The following is a 17,528-nucleotide window of genomic DNA, read 5'->3' as shown; positions in this document are numbered from 1 at the left end:
CATGAATGATGTTGGATTTATACAATGGAACATAACCTCATCCTTTTTGGGTGAGATTAGAAGGAGCAGTGGTTTGCCATGTCGGCAGATCACCGCCTATGTGCGTCATTGATCGTGACTGATATGGATCAACATTGCTGGACAACATGAATGACGTTGATTATTACAATGGAACATAACCTCATCCTTTTTGGGTGAGAGGATTAGAAGGAGCAGTGGTTTGCCATGTCGGCAGATCACCGCCTATGTGCGTCATTCATCGTGATTGATATGGATCAACATTGCTAGACGACATGAATGACGTTGGATTTATACAATGGAACATAACCTCATCCTTTTTGGGTGAGAGGATTAGAAAGAGCAGTGGTTTGCCATGTCGGCAGATCACCGCCTATGTGCGTCATTCATCGTGATTGATATGGATCAACATTGCTAGACGACATGAATGACGTTGGATTTATACAATGGAACATAACCTCATCCTTTTTGGGTGAGAGGATTAAAAGGAGCAGTGGTTTGCCATGTCGGCAGATCACCACCTATGTGAATCATTCATCGTGATTGACATGGATCAAAGAAAAAAGATTAACAGTAAGAATATTGTTCTTACTTGGGTGATAAGTGAGAAGACTATCAAGTTTTTAGATTTGGAGATTATGCAGGAACAGGATCCTCTACTAACAAAAACATTCTTCAAGACGGTAGATCGCAATGGTTATATACCCCTGAACAATTGTCATCACACCTCCTGGCTTATGAATGTCCCTAAAGGACAATTTGTCAGACTAAGGAGAAATTGTACTAGAAAGGAGGATTATCGGGATCAAGCAAAGATGACTTATACAATGGAACATAACCCCATCCCTTTTCAACGAGAGGATTGGAAGGAGCAGTGGTTTGCCATGTCGGCAGATCACCACTTATGTAATATTCATCGGGAATGACATGACACATTGCTGGACGACATGAATGACGGGCTATATAATGTAGATCAGTGGTGGGCAACCTTTTTTTTTCAACTGAGCCAAATCTCGCCAAAACCACGATTGAAATTTATTTTGAGAGCCACATTTTTAAAACTGAAAATACATCTCCCATATAGTAATTCATCCCCCATAGTAATTCATCCCCCATATAGTAATTCATCCCCCATATAGTAATTAATCCCCCATATAGTAATTAATCCCCCATATAGTAATTCATCCCCCATATAGTAATTCATCCCCCATATAGTAATTCATCCTCCATATAGTAATTCATCCCCCATATAGTAATTCATCCCCCATATAGTAATTCATCCCCCATATAGTAATTCATCCCCCATATAGTAATTAATCCCCCATATAGTAAGTCCCCCATAGTAATTCATTCCCCATATAGTAATTCATCCCCCATATAGTAAGTCCCCCATATAGTAATTCATTCCCCATATAGTAAGTCCCCCATATAGTAAGTCCCCCATATAGTAATTCATTCCCCATATAGTAAGTCCCCCATATAGTAATTCATCCCCCATATAGTAAGTCCTCCATATAGTAATTCATTCCCCATATAGTAAGTCCTCCATATAGTAATTCATTCCCCATATAGTAAGTCCCCCATATAGTAATTCATTCCCCATATAGTAAGTCCTCCATATAGTAATTCATTCCCCATATAGTAAGTCCTCCATATAGTAATTCATTCCCCATATAGTAAGTCCCCCCTGTGTCAATTCACTTACCTTTGCTCCGCGCGTTCCTCTCGTATTCCCACGCCGTTCTGGTCTTCAGGGAGGACTGTGAGAGGAGAAGAGTTCGTCACGCTGCCCCGCCTACATCCTGGCTGCCCCGCCTACATCCTGACAGCTGCAGAGTCCTGACGCCCGAGAGGAGGGAGGGGGGCGGCCATCCGAGAGGAGGGGAGGGGAGAGGGGGAGAGGAGGAGAGGAGGAGGGGGCGGCCGGCCGGCCGCCCGCCCGCCCGCCCGAGAGGAGGGAGGGGAGCGGGCGCCCGGCACACAGGAGAGCCGCATTTAAGTTTGTAAAGAGCCGCATGTGGCTCGCGAGCCGCGGCTTGCCGACCACTGCTGTAGATGCATGAGTCCAGTGCTATCTTCAACTGGGCTGATCCTTTGCTAGTCTTCAGATCCCCAGTGCTGCCCTTTTTTTTTTTTTTTAATAATATTTTTATTGGGGTTTCAAACAACAATACAGTAGATGCAACAGTGTACTCAGAGTCAGAGAAGTGGTCTAAACTTACAAAAGAATAGGTAAAAAAAAAGATGTAATCAAGCTCAATGAGCATATTACAGGTTTCAAAGTAATAAACAAGATGATAACTAAGGGGGGGAGGCTAGAACCAGTGGGGCCTTCCAAGCCATATCCGCTAAAGCCAGAAGAATGACAGAGGTCCCCAGGGTGGTCGCTGCCTCTGTGGGATCCTTGTCAGACACAGGAGTAGCAAGAAGTGGCCTAGAATAATGAAGAGATGGAGACATGTGCAACCCACGCCTAATAAGGCATCTTTACTATAACCATACCAAACCATAATTAGTAGTCAAGGGAAAGGGGGAAAAGAAAGGGGGGGGGGGGTTTAAGTATAGGCCCAAACGGAAGAACTGGAGATTCCTCCCCTGCATGGGGACGCTCAAACAAAGGAGAGCTCCCCACGGAGGAAGGGATCCCGGCACAGAAAGCACAAAACAGGAAGAACGCATGTTGTTACCTATTTGCAGAGCCATTATGCAATCCTGTAATAAAGAATTGGTTATATGGAGACCCATCATGTGACTGACACCCATTAAAAACATCCTTGAGATATACAATACAGTAAAATCAAAAGAGTTATGAGGAATGTGGATAGGGATAACCATATGGCCTATTGGAGGTACGTGCTCTGCTCCAGAGGGGGAAGAGACCTTGATATTAAGAGGCCCCATTTTTTCTGGAACCGCAACGTCAAGGCTTTTAGTGACAAGTCTAAGTCAAGTTTTTCTCTACGAAGAAGATGTAATAGATCTTGCTTGACCTCAGGAACTGAAGGCGGAGCGGAGGATAGCCATTTTCTGAGAATGATCCGTCGCGCAATCATGAAGCAGGTGGCTAGCCAAGCCTTATTGCGTTGTATAGCTAGTAATTGAGGTCTGGACTGCTCCAGGCGTGTAGAGGGGAAATTGCCAAATAGGAGCAGAAAGGGACCTTGTGTCGGGCAATAACCCGTGACAGAAGCAGCGAATGTCTCCAGTTGTTTCTAAAATTCCAAGATGAATGGACAATACCACAACTTGTCTAGCAATGTGGGTCGTGGAGATTTGTACAGGGGGCAGCTATTTTGAATCTGGAGAGGTGGAGATGGTAGAGGAGGAATACAGGGACTTAGACAGGCATAGATTCAGTGGTTTATAAATGTTCGAGATCTTAAATGTTTTCCGCTTCAGCAATATATCCACCATAGACGTTTGGAATCTTCTTGGTCTATTCCGGCATGTGCTTGAGATATGATCTATGCCTTGCTGAACCATTAAGAAGTGATGGGGCGGGAGTTGGTAGCACTCATTAATACGAGAGAAGGGGAGGGCAGAGCCTGAGATAGTGTCAAATAACTGCGCAAAAAGCTTCAAACCTTGTTGAGCCCAAGTAGCATAGGCGTCATGAAATTGAGGCAAGGGGAAGGATGGGTTACCATGGATCGGTAGATAACAGGAAGTCCAAGGGGACAAACCCAGCCTGAGTCTCACTTCCTTCCAGGCTACGGCTGCTCAGCCCATACAGTGCATTGGCAGGATGGCGAGCTGCTTGCACAGTCAGCGATTGCCTGCACTGTATGTGATGGGGTTGGCGCGATGATGTCATTGCGCCGGGTACTCGTATGTGGGCGTTTCTGCATGTGGGCAGACCCGCCTGGAGACGGATAGAGGAGCGGTGTTTCGGTTCCTAAGACCATCGGAAATATGTGTTTTCCAATGGTCTTAGGCGAACCGTGTGAAAGGTTTGTTCGACCCCCAAAGGGGTCGCGATTCACAGGTTGAGAACCGCTGCTCTAAAATTAAAAAGAAAACTATACAAACTGTACATACACGTTAGAGTTCAGTCACTCAGCTTTTTGTAGGCATTTTATGCACCTAGTGTACATTTCTGGGTGCTTTCCTGCTCCAGGTGCTACATGCAGCCAGCCATACAAGTAAATGGCTGTACGTGGCCGCACTCATTGAAACGCCAATGCCTCCTCGTGTTGGGAAAATACGTTGGACATGCATGTGTGGATAAGAGCTGATGTAAAGAAGTATCAGCGTTTACAAATATATTCCCTTGTATGGCAGGTTATATGCAGCACCTGCAGCTCCCTCTGCACACAAAAGTGTCCAGAAATCTATTGACAAATACATGAAACAAATGAATGAAAGAAGTGCAGCTCTCCAAAATCCACAATATCCCGCCTCCAAGCAAACTTGTTAATACAGAACTAATAAAACTGACGCCCCTAAATTTGCTGAAATAGCTCAGTTGGAAGAGCGTTAGACTGAATGTCTAAAGGTCCCTGGTTCAATCCCAGGTTTCAGCAGCTGTTGGGGTGTTCCCAGGAGTTTGAGGAAGTAGAATCGATCTGGATCAGCCAAATAGAGAGCGCTATATGGAGACCTGGTGAGCCATCGATTTGCCTATGAAACCACGAGCATTACTAACCCTTTATTGTAATAAACCTGGTTTTATAGAAGGCACGACGATTTATGTTGTAGACACCTTTCACACGGAGCGAAGTCCGCACTGTTTGGACGCCTGTACTCGTTCAGTTTCTGCCCGGCAGACAAGGGTGGACCCCTGTCAACTCTATGGGCAGCCGGGTGTAAACAGACTGCGCTGTCAGTTTACATCAGACTATCTCCAATCTGGTTGGGAAAAAAAGAAAAGAACGCAGTGCTATTCCGTTTTTTTTTCCTGGACCTGAAGGTAGGCGGGTTTACAAACCGACACAAGTCAGTTTACATCCTCCTGTCTATAGGGCTGCATGGACCTTCCGATCAGGTCTGCCTAAAAAACTGGCAGGTGGGCCTGATTGGAACACCCATGTGAAAGGGGCTCTATGGAGCTGTGCAGGGACTGCTATGGAGGAGAATTGACCATTTAGAGCCTGGTGTGGCCCCATATCTTTTTGAGCTGTGCCTGGAAGGATCCTAAAGCCAGGTTCATGCCTGTACAGGTTGCAGTTGATGCATTTTGCATGTTTTTCACGTGACATATTAATGAGTTTTTGATGCGTTTTGTGCCTTTGGCAGGTGTCTTTTGTCTTATGGGAGAAACAAAAAAAAAAAACCATCAAGAATGCAAGCACTGCGTTTTTAAAAGCGTTTCTGCTGCATTTCCATTGAAATCTATGGAACAAAAACTGCAACCTGCTGCAGGAAGAAACCTTCCTGATCCTTTCCAGACAATGCACCGGTGGAAAACGCACAGATGTGAACGTGACCCATGGGAAACCATGTTAAATGGACTGTACGACGTTTCTGCAAAACTGAAAATGCACAGAAAATTGCAGAAGTGTGAACCAGGCCTAACATAGAGGTGCTTTTACATGCTGAGAAAATGAGGCCTATGTGTGACACTGCTCCTAGTTATTAGAATTTCTGCTTGAATGTTTGTTTGCTGTGCGGGGATCAGAGCTTTGTTTATAGTTCTAGAACATGAAACGCATGCATTGAACGCTGCGACTCCCAAACAAATCACCTTGGAGAAGAGGCTTCAGGAGACTGGTCACACAGGTGGAGTCTGGCAGAAAGAGGAATAAAGGAAGCATTACACCTTCTACCTGTACCCCGAGACATCCTGAGCATTGAACCCTTGTGGTGTTGGGGCCCACTTTACAGGAAAACATGTTCAAACATGGTTTGGGGGTTTCAGCTCAGAGGGACGCCCCGAAACCACCTATAGTGTACATTTACATTATTAGGAAGTGTTTTTGCAGCTCTTACAACACCTGTCTTTTAATTGTTTTTTTGGAAGGGGCTGGAGGGGAGAGAATATGAAAAGAACCTTTCTGTAGTGCTTCACAATTGCACACAAAATGCCATCAAAAAGCATTTGCAGGGTCCCTGTATTCACATGAATTGCGGCGTTCTCCATGCTTTGCAAGTTGCCAACACCAGCCCAACATTGCCAGCAGGATAGAAATCAAAGCATCGCAAGTAAGCTACCTGTCATCCACTCAGCAGCATTCATCTTCCACTGCAGCCAGAAATTCTGAACACGGAGCTATCAGAGGGGTTGATTATTTGTCCCCGGCCTCCATGCCGCTCCTGCTCTTCATTTGAGGTAGTCACCCTCTGCCTCTAATGTACAATAGGAAGAAGAGATGATCTCTTCCTGTCACTTCAGGCCACTTCTGGATCTCCTCATATAAATATCCTTCTATATGTCCTGTACATCCCTCCGCACACTCAGGTGCTGCTATGACCCCCATCTCTGTGCCCCGATAGGGTCGTTGTACTGTACATCCCTGTACCCCCAGAGTTCTCCCCTCACAGCCCGATCTCTGAACCCTGATGGGGTCACTGTACTGTACACCCCGGAACTCCAAAACTCTACCTATACACCCCAATCGCTGAGCCCTGACAGCTCACTGTACTGTACACCCCTGTACCCCCAAGCCCTCCACTTATACACAGATCTCAGGCTACTCCTGTTGCTAGGTTACCCACAACCATTTCCTCACAAGCCCACTGCAGCCAGAATACATCCCCTGAGACCCCAATATGACAAATATATACATATATACAGAGTGAAATCTATCATTGTATACATACATTAGAGAAATGTCACATAATAAAGGGACAGGCGGATTACATAACAGGACATTACACAGACATCTGGGCAGTCTAGGACAGGCATGTCACACTCAGAAAAAACACGGGGCCCCACCGAGACAACATCTTCAAGAGGGCCACATTATGTCCGAAGGAGTTAGTTCAATAAAAAATGTCAAGGGGCCCCAATATGGGCCCCAGTGTGATCAAAAACACTGCGCAGCTTTGATATACCGGGATTAGTTATGAAGCCTTACCTGTAGGCCTTAGCTGTGCCCCATCCTGTCCTGTTGCTAGAACGCTCCAATCAATGGACACTCGCCCCCAGCATCACAGGAGAGAGCGTTCTCCTCATTGAACCCCCTGACTGTACACTGCGCTCTCTCTCTCTCTCTCACATTGCTGAGCTCACCCACTGCTGTGCCATTTGGGACCCTCAGAGGCCTGGCTGGAAAAACCCCAGTCAGGGGCCCCCACATCCTGCCTTGCTGCTAGCACAGGAAAACTGTTGGTCTTTGCTCCTGTACTGCCGGCAGTTATCATCCAACGGTTTTCATATCCTAGCAACAGTCCGGACATGAGGGTTGCTAACTGGGAGTTTTTTAGCCGAGGCTTCTGAGGAGCTCAAATGGCCTACCGCTATGACAATAACATGAATGAACATTTTACAAAGCTGCAGTTTTTTTTAATATGGGCTGGAGCCCCCAGACTGCACCGGCTATTTTCTGGAAAAGGTAACCAGCCCATACCACACCATGCCTGGCCTAGGGTCAAATGGCAACCTACGTGAAGATCCAGCATATTCCAAGTCATTAAAGGGTTACTTCACATTTACCAAAAAAAACATGCCCGTGCAGATAAGGTACATAAATGGCCCACATCTATAGCAAGGGTATTATTTCACTTTAGTCAGAGCTGAACACTTTGTTTTTATCTACATAGCTAGTTTTTTTGGTAAAGGTGAACTAGGCCTTTATCCTCACTGGGAAGGTTATACATCGAACCAGCATGTAGAACACAAGTCACCGCAAATATAAGCAATACAGTGAAAGTGTAACTGACCGCCATAACGTCTCCTAAATCTACGTATGAAGACTGAACAAAGACCCCCACTTAACCAAAGGTCCTCTAAACCACAACCTGGGTCGCAGGATACTCGCACCGGCCTTTATCCCCTCAGCTTCTTTTTACTGCATACAATGCAGGGCCACTGAGTAGATTCTCTACTTCCTTCATAACATGCACTGTGAGGGGTCATCATATACTAGAAAAGACTGTAAACCTTGGGGCTCAATCACATAGGCGCTCGTCAAGTAACATCTGTTTACTTTATGTACTAGTTCTGAGCTGTTTGCTGTATGGACTCACCAGCACAGCCAAGTTTGAAAGGTGAAGGCACCCGGACGCACAGGAGCTGCACCTGGCCCTTCATACCTGTCAAACTGCGCAAGTCCATACAGCCAATGTGTGGCCATTCACTTTGTATGGGGTGCCTGCACACAACGCAGCACTGGGGCAGGAAACCTAAGAAATGCCTCTTCTTGCTGTATGGAGCTGAGTGCCCATGTGAATGAGCCCTTAAAGTAAATCTAAGACAAAACTTTCTTTTTTCACTTTAGATAGAGTAAGGGAAGGTTAGAACACCTGTCAGGTTGTTTTTCTGCCATTTGTGTCCCATAGGGAGATTTCCCTTCACTTCCTGTCCCATAGCCAATACCCAAAGTGAGAGAAACTCTCTCAAAGTGATGAAAAAATGGGGTGTCACTAGAACTAGTGCCCCGATAGGGTCACTGTACTTTACACCCCTGTACCCATATAGTTCTGCCCCCACACCCTGATCTGTGAGTCCCACAGGTCACTGTACTATACCCCATGTATCCCCAGAGCTCTCCCCTCACACCCCAATCCCTGAACCCTGACAGGTCACTGTGCTGTTCACACCTGTGTACCCCCACAGGTCTCCTTTCACAACCCCATTCCTGGGCCCTGACAAGCCACTGTACTGTAATCCCCCCAAGCCCCCCTATCCAGAGATCTCAGGCATCTCCTGTTGCTTGGTTACATAGATAAAAAAAGGACAGGCTGATTACATAACAGGACATTACACAGACATCTGGATGGTCTGGGGCAGGCATGTCGCACTCAGATAAAACACTGGCCCCCACAAAGACAATATCTTCAAGGGGGTCACACCGGGAGAACTACAAAAAAAAGGGAAATACGCCGGTTTTGTGGTGAGAATATTGCTGCATATTCCGTGCTCTAAATTGTGGAATGGTATAAGACAAGTTCTATGTGGTGTTGCACCAGCTGCGCCAAATCACATGACAAGTGCTATACTTCAGTGACCGTTCCCGTGCGCCAACATAAGCATGCTTGGATCTGGCGCCCCAACACCCCCACAAGAGCAAGTAATAAAATGGCAGGAATCACTTTTATGATGTTGTCACAGCAAGCGCTAATTAAATAGGCATACAGAATTTGGTTGACTTGGCACATGGAAAATGTGCCAACATTTCCACTAAAAATGATGTATTTCCTTCCATCTGTTAATTGGTCAATATCTCAGAATTGTGACATACTGGGGGGGGGGGGGGGGGGATTAATTAGTCTTCACTGGAGCACAGCCAATTAGCCTTTACATTTCCATTTTCTAACCTGTGTGGGGAAAAATAAAAGCTGCAAGCTGATTGGTTGCTGTGGGCAATGATAAGAGTTGGGATGAAACATTTTCTATGAATCTCTCTTTATGGAAATCATGAGAGAGAGTCCATTTCTCTAATGGGGATACAGCCAGCAATACAAATATGACAGTGGATCTAACCCCTCACCCCTCACCACTGACAGTTGGCATTCTTGTAAACAACCCCTGACCTGAGGCTGCCCAAAATAGATCTCATGGTCTATGAATACAAGTCCTGTGTCCTGTACTGTATGATCCAGAGAAAAAGGTTTGTCTTTGGTTACATGTTACACACATGTTACACACACCAAACATCGGGGCTGAGTTTGGCTCTAACCAGGCACACTGATCCCCAATGGTGCTCACTGATACTGATAGCACAGACATTACAAATGAGCCCATATTCAAAAAACAAACCTAGCTTGTTGATGTATTTCAGTGTGTTACAAGCAGCACTATTGACACCTGCCTACATCATTGGAAAGGACCCCAAAAGCAGGCTTCTTTAAGCTTTACCTGTGTATTAGGTGCAACACAGATTTCTCTTTGTGTTGGATTTCATATATCCAGGACAGAATACTGAGCTCTGTGATTGTCACTCTGCTAAAAAAAAATTGGAGCCTCGCTGTGGAAAACGGCAGTTGGCAGAAAAATCATTTGAATTTTGTTTCCGGTTGGTATCCTAGCAACCACGGAAACTCAGTCCACAGGCAGCGCAGCCACAGACAGTCAGTGTGCTTCTGCTAGCGATAGTGAACACACTCCTTTTTTTGTGCTCTGTGAGATCTCATTATAACGTGTTATAATGAAGTGGACCAGGCCAAAACTACGTTTCCGATATCATCCATATAAGAACAGACAGGAGGTCACCTGGAATACCATCATAGGGAGACCTTTTGTAGATGATTTGGATAAGCCCACTTTATCACATAGTGGGTTGAAGGTGGAGACACCTCAGCAATTCCCCAAAAATCGGGAAAGCAAACATGGAAACTCTGATGGGAGGAAGAATTCTGGAGAGGGAAAGAGTTCCAAAGAGGAGAGTGCCATGAACAGAGGAAAGAAGCGCAGATCCAACCAATCTGCTGAGGAAGAAAGACCAGCAAAACAGGGACGATGTGGTCATGCACCGAGTTGGGCCAAAACACCATGTGCTGTCATATTGCCCAAGAGGAATAACAAGAGGCCAGCATCAGATCCAATTTTCTCTGCACCTCCAAATAAGAAAAGGAAGATCGCTGCTGATGAGACAAGCAAGAATGATCAACAGCTCGTCGAGGTAGTCAGCGATAGATTTCACCAGGTTGTCAGCGATATAGTCGGCGAGGTAGTCAGCGAGAGAGTCGCTGAAGTTGTCAGCAAGTCAGCCAACGAGGCCGTCGTTGGGGTTGTCAGCGAGCTAGTCGATGAGGCTGTTAGCAAGCCCGTCGATGAGGCTGTCAGACAACCAGTCAACCGGGCAGCCGGTGAGAATGACAACAAGGTAGTCAGGGATGTGCCTGGCACCAAATTAGAAATGCATCCGCCAGCCGACTTTAATCTTGACAGCTTTATCTTTCATAAAATACTTGGTCAAGGTAGTTACGGAAAGGTAAGTAATCAAAGATTTATGAACAGAGGGTTTAATGCACTGCCAGTTAGTGGTTATTATTATTGCCAGTCGGCAAATAGTAGGTCGTAGGTGGAGGTCACACCACTCTATTCCTTACCACTTCCCATTTACACTACACACACTGAGCTGTGCTGCTCAATGCCAAGCTGAAATCCATGCTTTCCCCATAAAACCAGTTTACACCAGTGTGATACATTAGTTGGCGCTCGGTTACACTGGAATAGAATGCATGTAAATGCAATGTGCTTTAAGAAAGCTACAATACTGGTATTTTACACCACTCATGAAAAAATAGCATGCCAACGCACATCATCTCCAGTGCGTTTACTGTGTTACATGGATGCAACGCGAGTAGAGTGAATCCAGGCTTACACACTAAGTCATGTTTAGTGGTGTACTGTCTGTCGGGGGTGTAATACACAAAAAGATGCAAGACAGAATTACAAATCCTTTGGTATATAAGGAAATAAGCTGACGTACATTTAAACTGTATATAGCAGATTGCATAACGTTTGGCTGCACAGCTTCATAGCCTTTAGCCCCAATTTATGAACGCTGAATACAGACTTCAGAGTGAGCGCTGGCTGTGATTTGCTAAATGCCTACTGCGGCTTGCTAAAAGCCTATTGAAAGCTATCCCCAATCCCTAACAGTCTAGAAGTTACTGACTAACAGTCAAAACCACTGAAAACTTGCACAAAATCCTGCTGACTCCCCGTTCTATAAACTATTTTCAAACTAAGACTAACAATCGTAGCCAGGCTGGGGGGGTTGCTGCTGGACCCAGAGGTAACCTTTTCAGAACCCGGAGCTGAATTGCTTCTAATCATTTGTGTCCTGTGTTTTTTAGGTCGCCCTGGCATCCCATCCTGCCACCAACAAGAAACTGGCAGTCAAGGTGGTACAGAAGAGGAAATTACTGCAAGAAGAACCGAAAAGTGTCCTCGTAGAGAGACAGATACTGGAAAAAGTTGGACGGAGTTCCTTTTGTACACACGCCTATGGAACCTTCCAAACAGAAGTAAGTTTCACATTCCTATCAATCACTCACTCATCAAATCACATCCATGTTATCCATTTGGACTCCAAGTCCAGCACAGACCTAGAAATAAATCCCAAAACCAGAAAAAAAGGAGGGATGGTCCAGCTTCAAAGAGGCTAAGACATGAGAGAGTTATGGTGGCTGCCAATGCAGAATTTGGGGAATTCTGGTTCTCCCCAGCCGTCCTGCTCTTACTTTGGCTTTGCTGTCGGAGTCACTGACTTGGATCAGGTATAGTCCTTGAACTTCTCTCATGATAGAGTCACTTCAATAGAACCTGTCACAACATGTTTGCATGTTAATGGCTTCTATATATTGCTTACCCACAGAGGAATGACGTTCACCATACATTGAAAGTTCCTGCCAAGCATCGCGTTAACTTAGTCTTAAAGTGGATGGAAAGCCAATACTGAACATTTCTTGTTTGTTCACACTTGGTCTATTAAATAGATCAAGCAGAGCGTGTTGTTATATCTGTTTAATAAGTGCAGAAAAACACTTGTGATCCTGTCAGAATTCCAGCGCTGTCCTGAGTCATCCTAAGCAGTCTTATCAGCCCCGCTCACTTCTCCTCTGTGAACTACAACACAGCTCCCCGTATGTTATAGAGATGAGGATGGGGAGAGGTGTTCTTAAGGATGGGGAGAGGCATACTTATTGTCCTAGGATGACAATACGGCACCTCCATAGACATAGAGAATAGTAAGTGAGCGTAGTCACCCTAGGACAAGAAGTAGATTAGTGGTAGGATTACAAGGGGAAAATAAAGGAAGACATGCTGAAAAGAAGAACACTAGTACAGCCTCCATAGCTGAGCACTGGTGTAAGCTGAAATAGATGACATTTTTATTCTTGAGTTTGAAGATGCGTTAAACTCCTGAACCGTCTACCATGTCCAGACATCCCTATATTTCTGCATTTCCACCAAAACACAAACTTCACATCCACTTGACCTTTTGGAACCGACTTATTTTTCTCTTTCTTTTACAGGAAAATCTCTTCTTTGTTATGGAATACATGAGAGGAGGAGAACTACGCGACCTGATCAAGTCTTCTGCTCCATTACCAACTAACACCATAAGGTAAGACTTACAAAGATTCCGTCTAAGGCTGCATTCATACCCGCACCATTCAACCTTTTTATTTTGGGCTTTTTTTGCACATTAGTCGTGCAACAGCATAGGGCAGCCTATTCACTTACGTGAGCTGCCTTATGCGTGACAAATGCACCAAAGTAGCTCATGTACTTTTCTTTGTCCGCGAGCCTCACAATTTTGCAATGTACATTTTGGTGCGTTTGGCCACACAACTTCTACCCGCATTTGAAGTGCCATTAAGAATTAATGGCACCACAAGTGTGATTTGCATCTTAGCACATTTTTCATGCATTTCCCAGAACACCAAGGTGTTAATATGGCCTAAGAGAAGGGTGAGGGTTAACAGTCATGATGAAGGATTTGCATATAGTAATTACACAATGAATCTTAAAGGAGAAGTACAGACAAAGCTCCTTGACCCGTTTTCAGCTGACAGCGGGCTGAAGCCTGCTGTCGGCTGATGTCACTCAGCCGGTCCAGGCTGGGGAAAGATCCCGACTTTAAAATAAGGATCTGCCCCAAAATCTGGAGCGGCACCCAGCTCAACGATCCGTTGAGAGCCTGAGCCAGTTGCTCCCTCCACTCCACAATCCAGTGCTCCATTAAGTTGGCGGGGTGGGGAAGAGCAGAAACGCTGACTGACAGTCACCGCTCTCTGTTCGGAGTGAGCGATGACTGAGTGAGAACTCCGCAATCAGCTGTCAAGTGATTGTTGAGTGCTCGCCCTTAAAACCGGCCATAGACAGATGCTGCATCGGACTGATGCTGCACGCACCTAGATAAGTATGATTTAACAAAAAAATGAATTCCTATATTGCTCTCTTCATTTAAACTAAAAGATCACCCACCCCGACCCACCTCAGTAAGCCTTTATCAGGAAAGAACCTTCACTGCCCCCCATACACATACTCATCTTCCGTTTACCCCCTAGCCTAGCCTTTTTCAGCCGTCAGCAAAGTACTCTGTAATGCAGTTTGTAGACATCAATCTCACATAATCACACACTCCTTCAATCAGATGCAACTAATCCCTACAAGATTCTAAAGCATGCTAACTGTATAGCATAGGGAGCTATTTGTCCAAGCTGATTAATGATCAGTTGCTACTCCTAGTGACTGGTCACCAGCAAATTTAGTAGCACCATTGATCTGCTAACACTCTCCTGCATAGCACGAGCCTAATGTGATATCTGCCAAACACCGGTTATATCCTCTAGTTTATCTTGGCGTGCAAGGCTGTATCTTCAACCCCACACAAGCAATGTTCCAACCCCACAGGTCTTAGCCAATGGTTGTCAGCTACCACAGATCAGGTGACTATGATCCAATCCCTGGTTAAGAACCAAAGTAACCCAAGAAAAGAGCAGGGCCTGTCATTATCACAGTAATACATTGCTGCTTATGACATGCAAGGCTTGGAAGAAATCACCTCTTAATCATTTGTTTACTTATGCTGTGAGACGTGCAATAATCGTAGACCTTTTCTCCTTTTTTACAGATTTATTGCTGCAGAACTTCTCTGCGCGCTACAATATCTGCACCGCCAAGGAATAATGCACAGGTAAGTGTCTCCACCATGATCTTCCATATCTTCTAATCTTCAGTAAAGTACAACACCACCCAATACTGCTACTTTAGTTGTGGATGGGTGTACAAGGGTTGAATTGCCCATGGCCAGTTCTGTCCCCTGCTGCTGAAGCTTTTGTGACTCTAAGGGCTCGTTCACACTCGACTCTTTTTACCAACGCTTGCCAAACGCCCCTATAGCGTTTGGCAAGCATTGGTCCGGCGTTTGCGGAGCATCTTTTAACGCTCCGCAAACGCCGCATGCGCGGTTTAGCGGAGGTTGCTAAGCTTTGCCGAGCGTTACAAACGCCTATAATGAAGTTTGAATGGTGTTACCGCTCCGCAAACGCCCCGCAACCGTGTCGCCACCGCACCGCAAACGCCGGCCGGGCGTTTGCGGAGCGGCACCGTAGACTAGAATAGGAGGCTTCAACGCCTCCTGACTCGACCAGGGGCGTCCGTTTTGCCGCGACGCTAACGCTCCCGTTAGAACAGCACCATGTGCTGCAATGTGCAGAATTGTCCGAGGCCTCTCTGCCGCCTGCACACAACGCTAGTGTGAACGTAGCCTAAGTAAGGGAGTCTCACTTCCCCATATTACATACATTTGCAATTGTAGATGTCCTGTTCTAACACTGTGCCATGTCCCATTCAGCAGCTGAGCAAAACCAGCCACAGGTGCAAAATTTGCTCTGGGTCCCATCAATCCCCGTAAACCAGCAGAAGAAACAATATTGAGGTGCACTCCGTCAATCTGAAATGAGTCTATGGCTTTATTAAAGACACGTGGATAGAAACACTCCCCAGGCTGCCTAATTCTAACACTTATCACCCTCTAGTGGGACGTAATCATGCCCCCACTAGAAGGGCAAAAGGTGACGCAGGAAGAAAGCCTGCGGAGTGTTTCTGCTCCCTTCTTTTCAATAAAGATGTGGAAGCATTGCAGAATGACCAACTGTGATTTGATATGGTTTCTTACACTGCAGTAAGCTGACAGCCAAGGTCATGAGGTTCCTCTTACCATTCGTAAAGCAGTGCAGAAAGTTAGAAGGGGATCTAACCCGCTGGCACCCCTTGAAAGCTGAACTATTAGTATTGGTTGAATTACGGTTTTAAACATTTGATCTGTAAATCTAACTCTCTCCTTTTTTTTTTTTTTTTTACAGAGACTTGAAACCCGAGAATATACTGCTCGACAGCTCCGGCCATGTCAAAATTGCAGACTTTGGCCTTTCAGAAGCCGACGTGTTTGGATCCGACAAAGTATTTACTTGTGCCGGTACTCCAATCTATATGGCCCCAGAAGTAAGTATAACACCACCCTTGTTTTTCCCCTCTACTGCTCCCATCTTTATCTTATAATATCTATGAACCTAACAAGAATTTTGGAGATGAAAGAAGCAGAGCCACAATGATGGTGACTCAAAAAACCTAAAAAACAACAGGAGGCCCACTGTGACCTGTCATTCCCACCAACCATTGTTAACTATTATTACTGCTCTGTGCAGCTCATCGTGTGCTTTATTTTATGGTTAATCTTACTCTCTGTTTTATCAGGTTCTACAAGGAAAACCCTGTGATGCTATGTCTGACTATTGGTCACTGGGTGTCATCTTATTCGAAATGGCCACAGGAGCACATCCAGGTGAAGCCAGATTCAGGAGACACTTCTATCCGAGGGACATGGATCCTGAACTTCAAGATGTCATTGAAAGAGTAAGTATACTCTACAATTAGAATTATGCAAAAGCTATAGATCCTTAGTGTAGTGTTCTTTATGAGAGAAGCTTGCAAAACGTTCTCTAGTATCCAGTACATCACCAGGTGTAAGAAAGCACACAGGGGGCATCCGACTTCTGGAAGTGTTATATACACACGGTATAGCAAGATATTCACCACACAGGGAGTCAGAATAATATAGGAACTATCCATGAGCTTTTGGATGAACTCATTCACTGGTTCAGAAATGTTCACTTTGATCCTTCCAACAGACATATATATCTTCAGTGAAAACTACACCAAGGAATTAAAATATGACATTCTGAGGTGTTTTTTTTCTATTTTTAAGAAATAGCCGACACTAAACTGGCTGATTGATCAGTTTCTGTTAGTGACAATCTACCGTATGCTAAATTTCATTTCTTTTTCTTTATAGCTTCTTGAAATAAATCCGAGCGATCGCCGGCAGGCAGTGAAACAACTGCGAAAACATCCCTTCTTCAGTACCATTTACTGGAAGAAGCTGGAGAAAGGAAAGGCCACCTCACCATTGAAGATGCCAGAAGAAAGTCTGCGCTCACAAATCGACACAAATCAGCAAATTGATGTGAAGGAACTGATTCCCTACACAGGAAATACAGAAAATAAAATTGCAGAAGAGCAACAGAGATTGTTCGATGGCTTCAGCTTCAAAAGCACAAAATGGAGAAGGATGGTGGAGAGGAAATGAAAGAATGAGGGCTCATTCACACCATCTGCATTGAGCCACGTTCTTTTGGACAGATCACCACAAGGTTAGACCATACTTCTCTTGTGGGTCACAGGAATGACCTAACTTTTGCTTTCCTGGGGCAAAGAGTCAGCTTATAGCAGGCTATTACAGTGTATAGCAGGCAGATCACCACCTTTGTGCATCATTCATCATGATTGACATGGATCGACAGTGCTGGACAACATGAATGAAACTGAATTCACATCAAGATAAAAAAACTGCCGGAAGATCAGAGGACAGTTGGTTTACCACGGATCAACA

At 45.2% G+C, this 17,528-nt stretch overlaps 1 pseudogene; it reads left to right on the top strand.

Annotated features, from left to right (window-relative positions):
* Window positions 1-10,265: 10,265 nt before the first annotated feature.
* On the top strand, window positions 10,266-17,259 carry LOC149455757 (putative serine/threonine-protein kinase DDB_G0277449; annotated as a pseudogene).
* The last annotated feature ends 269 nt before the right edge of the window (window positions 17,260-17,528 follow it).

Source organism: Staurois parvus, unplaced genomic scaffold (assembly GCF_062004578.1).
Source record: "Staurois parvus isolate SC_StPar_1 unplaced genomic scaffold, SC_StPar_1.0 ptg000388l, whole genome shotgun sequence".
Classification (NCBI taxonomy): Eukaryota; Metazoa; Chordata; class Amphibia; order Anura; family Ranidae; genus Staurois; species Staurois parvus.
Note: the sequence above shows the minus strand (reverse complement) of the source record. Positions and strands in the feature narration are given on the sequence as shown.